The sequence below is a fragment of the Abrus precatorius genome, unplaced genomic scaffold (genome assembly GCF_003935025.1).
Source record: "Abrus precatorius isolate BTA unplaced genomic scaffold, Abrus_2018 Scaffold2, whole genome shotgun sequence".
Taxonomy (NCBI): Eukaryota; Viridiplantae; Streptophyta; class Magnoliopsida; order Fabales; family Fabaceae; genus Abrus; species Abrus precatorius.
In genome coordinates, this window is record NW_020874362.1 from 6,271,809 (window position 1) to 6,279,643 (window position 7,835).

At 30.3% G+C, this 7,835-nt stretch overlaps 1 pseudogene; it reads left to right on the forward strand.

Moving 5' to 3' along the window:
- Positions 1 to 224: 224 nt before the first annotated feature.
- LOC113858681 lies at positions 225 to 2,797 on the forward strand (annotated as a pseudogene).
- The last annotated feature ends 5,038 nt before the right edge of the window (positions 2,798 to 7,835 follow it).

Sequence of the window (7,835 nt, forward strand, 5' to 3'; positions counted from 1 at the left end):
CTATAAATAAAAGGTAATGTGATTAGTAAAGAAATTAATAAATAAATATTTTTTAAAAAGTAATTTAGACATATTTTTAAAATTTTGAAAAATATATAATATATTTAATAAAATATTTTAATTTTTTTATAGTATTTAAAGCATTTAATAGTATTTGCCTAATTAAAAAACAATTATACTTAAAATTAAAATGAGAAAGAGGATGGTTCGGTTATATTATAAATTAACGAGTCAATGTGACAGAACAGAAACCGTCGTCGCCGATTCCCTTTGTCTCTTCCGTCGAAAAGCTTCTTCTTCTTCTTCGTCGTTTCACATTTGACGTTTCTCCCTCATCACTGCGCGCCGAAAGCCATGACCAGCTCCTCAACTTCCTCTCGCAAGGTTTGCCCCATAACTTCCTCAATTACAATTATTGGTCTCTTCATTTTCATTCTCATTCTCATTCTTTTTGTTGAAACTATCACTGCATCAAAATGGTGTTCAGAATCTGAGTAAGATTGCCTGCAATAGGCTCCAGAAAGAGCTCGTGGAGTGGCAGCTCAACCCTCCTACTGGTTTCAACTACAAAGTTTCCGATAATCTCCAAAGGTATTTTGCATTTTTGAAAATCATATTTTTATTTTTATTTTTTGTATATTTTTCTATGATTATTTTTATGTTTGTGAAAGGTGGGTTATTGAAGTGACGGGTGCTCCTGGGACACTTTATACGAATGAGAAGTACCAGCTTGAGGTGGATTTTCCAGAACATTACCCAATGGAAGCTCCACAGGTTAGTATTCAGTAACAAGTAATGGGATTTTCTTACCGCTATGTAACTAATTTTCTTATGGTTTTAACAGGTCATTTTTTTGCATCCCGCTCCGTTGCATCCCCATATCTATAGTAACGGACATATTTGTTTAGGTATGTTGTGTCGTTCACTCTTTGTTTCATCGTCTAATTTTATTTATTCTATATAATGATGTTCCCTTGGTTATCGTTGTTATTAATTATTATTTTTTTTTGGATGTTCTATCACAGCCTTTCATTGCAGGGTTCTGTTATGAATTTAGTGTCATTTATGAATTTGTTATTACTTGCTAAGAATTTGCGAGTGATTGATGGATTTGAAATTGAAAATAAAAATTCACTCCTGAAATTGAATATTGAAGCCTATGTTTTAGAAGTTAATTAACCGTAGAAAATGTATGGAGCGAGTGAAACTTTTTTAGCGAATGGCTTTTTTATTTTGTGCAAATGTATGTCTTCCTGTGATTTTTCAATTTTGAATATGGTAGCATTGTGAATTGAGTGTAACTGAGCAGGGTTTAGGAAAACATTAAATGGGCGTCGGGAATGGTTGGAAATTTGGGTCGTGCATTCCTTTGCATTACCTGCATATCTTGTTTTGCATTTTTAAAATTATATTTTAACCTTAATAATCATCTTTATGAGTGTCTACGCTTCTGCAGGGTAAATTTGGAGAAATTATTATGTATTCATGGAAGGATACATCTCGCTAGAGTTTATTAAACAGTTAATTTGATTGCATGGATTCAATTTCTGTGTCACATGTTTTGATTGGCTGGGTTTATTTCTCTCAGAATCCATAAGAATTTCTTCTGAATTTTTGTATGGAGCTTCTTTTCTTGTTTTATTGTTTCTCCCGATGAGTTCTGGGAGGAATTGAATGACAGTTATTACTACAAAGTGTTTAAGAGACTTTCTAAATGGAAGATGGATGTTTAACTTTACATGGTTGGCCAATATTCAGTCAATTGATCTTTGTTATTTTCTCTGTTTTTGCTTATTTGAAAAGTGCTAGTTGATTATATTGGGATGTTTTTGTCTGGATTCTTTTTTTTTCATATTAATTGAGATGGAACTATTAAGAAGGGTAACAACATACAGTGGGAATGGAAATTACAATGCGTTGTTATTTCCTTTATTCCTTCAAGCTCTTCTTATCCAGTCTCCAGATATTGATAAACAGTATCATGTGGTTTATTTTTTTAGTAGCATAGCATCTGGCATTAGTACAATACCCTGTTTAGAGAATAGTTCTCTCTATCACTCTCTTGGAGACATGTCATGTTGTGAGAGAAGATAACTGAAAAATCCCGTTGAATTTTTGTCTATTATGCTCACAGGTAGGTAGCCAAATATAGTGTATGATTTGAACCCACTTTCTGGCAACAAGCTAAAATTTGATGTGCGTTATGAAATTATGCAGATATATTATATGATTCATGGTCCCCAGCCATGACAGTCAGTTCTATATGCATCAGCATTCTCTCAATGCTTTCAAGCTCAACTGTAAAGGTGTGAATCTATTCTAGTTACTGTTTCATTTGTTTTACATGTTCTTTAATTTCAAAGTTTCTATGTGGCGCTCCAGTGTGCATGCACCCTAGCAACTACAATAATCCCGATGTTTGAAGGACATCTATACAGTTTTTTTGGGTCATATATGACATGTAATTAAGTTACATGTGAATTCAGGTGTGTTCTATCACCCAATGGGCCTTTGTATCTATACTTATTTAACAAATTTAACTTGGTCTATTATGCAGCAACGCCCTGAAGATAATGACCGCTATGTAAAGAATTGCAGAAATGGAAGATCTCCCAAAGAGACAAGGTGGTGGTTTCATGATGATAAAGTATAATAGCTGGTAATGAGTTCACAAAATTAGAGTAGACATTATCCTTTCAAAGCAAAAATGAAGATATGGATAGTCATTTGGAGAATCTGGGACCCATTTCAACGCATAGTAACTCCTGTAAATTGGAACTAATCATCATATTTGATGAGGAAACAAACTCAATATTGCGTTTGCCCCTCATATCTGATAGCTGTTCGTTTTTAATGCTTTTCTTATGGTTTCATGTGGTATATATCTATGAATTGCAATATGTATTACTCATTTCTAATCTAAGTAAAGATATGGTAAAAAAAACTAAATGTTACATCCTCTGTCTCATGGATGATGCAGGAGAGTAGGTAAGCATACTTTAGTCATGTGATCTTGCTTTTGTTTTGTTTTTCTATTTTCATTATTTCTTATACCAACTTCTACAAATAGGAAATCAAATAAAAATAAGGTGATAATTTTATAATTAAAACTAGAACATGAAATATAATTATAAAATTAAATGACCCACAACTTTCCTTTGGTCATTGTTTTTCTTTCCAAGTGACTAGCTCTTTTTACTCTGTCATTATCTTGTTGAAATTTAAGCATTAAGTTTTTGTCAACTTAATATGGTCCAAATGAAAGTACTGTTTCCAATTGAGTATAAAGTCAATATTTAACTGGGGCTTAGCTCCCCCCTCCTTTGTACCAAAAGAGGAGCCCGTATCTAAGATATGCTGCTCTTACAAAACTTGTTTTTTATTTGAACCTCATACTATTGTGTGATAATGTTGTAAATTGTAATAATCTAGGTGTTTTGAGGAAAATTCTTTGTAAAATAGTCTATGTAACTTGTGTAAATATATTTAATCCATAATCAACACATGTAAACTAATTATATGAGGCATTAATTTATTTAATTATTTAATATAAAACAATAATGTGCAAATAATTGATTGGTTGAGTTTACTTTATTTATATATTATATATAGTGTCTTCAAGTATTTTTCATGTCTAGGATATGGTATGTTCATTGTCAAAGATCCTAGGATCAGTGAAGTTTTAGCATTCCAGTCATTGTTGTTGCCTAATCGGGCCATGCTCAGCACGCATTGCAAAATTAGCACATTAAAAGTAAATACTGATATTCGAAATTTGTTTATTTACAAATTACATTATGCTAGTTTATTTTTAACTTTCTTAAAAATTTGTTTAGTAACCCTTAAAAATCGTGCATATTCAATCTTCTTTTTAGTTTTAATCTTTCTTAAATCACAGGAATGCCATTTTTCGTCAAACTTATCTATCACCCCGGGAGAGAAATTTACGGATTTAATTTTTATGCTCTGACTTTTGTTAAGTTAATTTATTGTGAATAGATTTTATATAAGTAAATTTATGAACATATATTAATGTTATTAGATACGAATTGCATTGTTGGTCTAAAGTTTTAATATCATTTGAACTAGAGAAGCTTATGTAATTACGTTCTCAACTTGCGTTTTTTCTCATTGATTAATAGGGGCAACATGGATAAGAAGTTAGACGATAAAAGGAGACATAACATTCTATTACCTAAAAATAAAGTTGAATCTCCAATGATCTAAGGCCATCTCCAACAACCGTTTCATGCATAATTTCTTAAAATGAGATGTGAAGTATTGTATTTTTTCACTGTTGGACCAATCTGACATGACATTTGCAATTTCTTAAATAGAATATATATTCTTAATATAAAGAACGATTTCTTCTCATGGGCGGTCTCATCTCTATGGCGACACCTCTATCTGCTTTGCCTAGTTCTTTTGGAAATAAAATATATAAAAGGTGAATTTCTTGATATTTCTTACCATTGGAGTGAAATTGAGTTTGAGTTGCTTAATGTTGACGTGTAGGGACCATAAAACACATATTTCAATGCAAGAAAAAACTTTTTCATGAAATCAATTAAGTATTCTTTTAGCTATGTACTCTTTTGATAAACAAACAACTGATACTCTTCTTGAGTAACGTATTTTTTAGACTAACAAACAAGGAATACTTCCGCTAATAAGACATTCTCATTATTAACAAAATTAGAATACTCTTCTGACTCAAATTTTGAATAGTTTTTAGAAGAAACTTAGAGCATGCTTATTCTTTATTTTTAAACTATTTTTAAAATGGAAAATAAATATACTCTAAATATCAATAATAAATATCTAAAATACAAATTACTTGAGGTTAAAGAGTATTTATCAATAATGACAGTTAGCATTTAGGAGTTATTTCTCTGTTTCAAGCCCCAACTATAAATAGCAGTTGGGAGAGTGAGTTAGGGATATTTTTTTAAAGTTAGTTTCTAAACTTGGCAAAGAAAATTCTCTAAAGAGCATTACTCCAGGATACAGGATTGTACACTGAAAATTCACCAATTCAATAAAGATTGTCTTTTCTTCCCTCTTTTCTTGTAGACATAACACTATGACAGAACAAGTCATACAGAATAACTTATACAATGTAATGTTTACAGGAAAAATAACAAGTCTTATCTCATTAGGTAAGGTTGGCTATATAGATTACATGACGCCATTGAGGTCAATCAAAAACTAAATTATTAGAAATATTATTTATCAATAGATATCTTTTTATAACTCCTAAGGTTTTGTCGTATCTCCCCTTACTTTTTATTGAACTAAAAGTCACATCATCCACTGTCTTTACTGGTACCTTCAATGATTTTCTTTTCATGTGACAAAACTCCCTTAGACAATTTTCAATAATTTTTTTTCATTATAGGTACAAATTTAATATCCTCGCAGTATATGATTATTTCTTATCATGTCATTTCTCGTGTAACCACTCATCCACCTTAACATTCTTACTTCACCAACGTTCACTTTTTTCTTTTGTTGTTCTTTTAAAGTTCAATATTCACTACCATATAAAAATAGTTGGTCATATTACAATATGCTAAAACTTCCTTTCATCTTAATTGGTACATTACGATCACAGATAACTTATAACGTTTTTCTTCACTTTAACCACTCAACTTGTATTTTATGAGTGACATCTTCAATCATTTTTCCATCCTTTCATAGAATCATCTTATTTTTGCTAAAATTGAAATAAATATACTCTATCTTGCTTTTACTCGAACAAAAACCCTTATATTACAAAATCTCTATCTATAACTCAAGTTTAACATTAACTTATTTTTTAATTCTTTAACCAACACTTATCCATAAAGAGCTTACACTTAAAGATAATCTTTTCTATATCACTCGTAAGCATATCTAAGACTAGATTAAACAAGTAAGAACCCAAAGGGGAGCTTTGATATGAGTCCTTAGATATACTTCCAAGAGTTCTCACACATGTAGTTACCCACTCATACTTGTCTCGTATAGCTTAAATATATACTACATAAACCCTTTTCTTTTTTAAAGCTTGCCACAACACTACTCTTAGTACACAGTTATATGTCTTTTTCAAGCCAATAAAAATTATATGTAAATCTTTTTCTTTGTAGAGGTATTTTTTCATCAACTTTCATAAAAGATACATAACTTATGTTGTAAACCTGCTATTTATATCAATAACTTCTCGTCATGCATCAATAAACCACGATTAGATGAAGTAGAATTGTGAATACACACTATTTCTTTGACCTGAGACTTCAAAATTATTGAAATTTATTATTTTTCATTTTAACCCAAATCGTGTGGCATGCATGAAATGAAATAAACTTTATGTATGAAAGTTAACAATAACCAAAATGTACATGCAGTTGCTTGAAAGTTAAATTTATAATAAATTCACTCTCTCTTTCTCTCTCTCTCTCTCTCTCTCTCTATATATATATATATATATATTCTGGGAACTCCTTTTATTAAAGCTCTTTTCCCACTTCAAATTTCAAAAGAAGATATTTCTACTTATCATTTAGGTAAGCAGATAACCTTTAAATTTTCAAGCAAACCTTTTACCAAAAATATTAATTTTATCCAAAATAAGATTAATCAAATTAATTTTCTGAAAGAAAAAGTTTCTTTTGCTAATATTGAAACAATTGAAGAATCCATCACTATAGAAGAAGATTAAATCTCTTTTAGAAATTATTCAATCTTCTATCTATTCTGATCTGCCGAATGCATTTTGGAATAGAAAGAAGCATATTGTAGATCTTCCCTATGAGCTTGACTTTAAAGAAAGTCAAATCCTTACCAAAGCGAGACCCATTCAGATGAATAAGGAACTCCTCCAATACTGTCAAAAAGATATTAAAGATCTCTTAAGCAAAAAGCTCATTAGAAGAAGCAAAAGCCCATAGTCTTATTCTGCCTTTTATGTTAATAAACAGACAGAATTAGAAAGAGGTACTTCTAGGTTAGTCATAAACTATAAACCACTTAACTAAGTTCTTCAGTGGATTAGGTACCCTATGTCCAACAAAAAGGATTTTCTTAACAGACTCAATTCTACTAAGATTTTTTTAAAATTTGACATGAAATCTGGATTTTGGCAAATCCAAATCTGTGAAGAACACAGATACAAAACTGCCTTCACTGTCCCCTTTGGACATTATGAATGGAACATAATGTCCTTTGGTCTTAAAAATGCTCCTTCTGAATTTCAAAAAATCATGAACGATATCTTCAATCCTTATTCTAAATTTGTCATTGTCTACATTGATGATGTTTTAATCTTTTCCCATTCCATTGATCAGCATTTTAAGCATATAAATAGGGATGGCAATGGGTAAAGTACCCGATGGGCACCCGCAAAATTTACTCACAATGGGCAGAGTATTTACCCGCTATACGAGTACGGGTATGGGTATGGGTAAAAACCCGCAAATTTTAATGGGGATGGGTGCGGGTATGGGTATCTAAGTACCCACCCCGCCCCATACCCGCATATATATATATATGCTTGAACTTTATTCTACAATTATGCATTAAATTTTTGTATTATTATATTACTTATGTAAAGTTATATAAGATTAATATAAAAATATATTTAATAATAAAGTAAACCAAAAAATTTATTTTAGTTTATATTTTTAATAGAAAAATTTATTTACTATTTTATGTCATTTAATTAGGCTAACACAATTTAATTATTACATAGTTAATATGAAATTGACTTTTTTTAAAATATTATTTATATATGACACACATAAAATATTTTTTAGACAAATATTTTTGTTAATAAAATCATATTGATGTTTAAA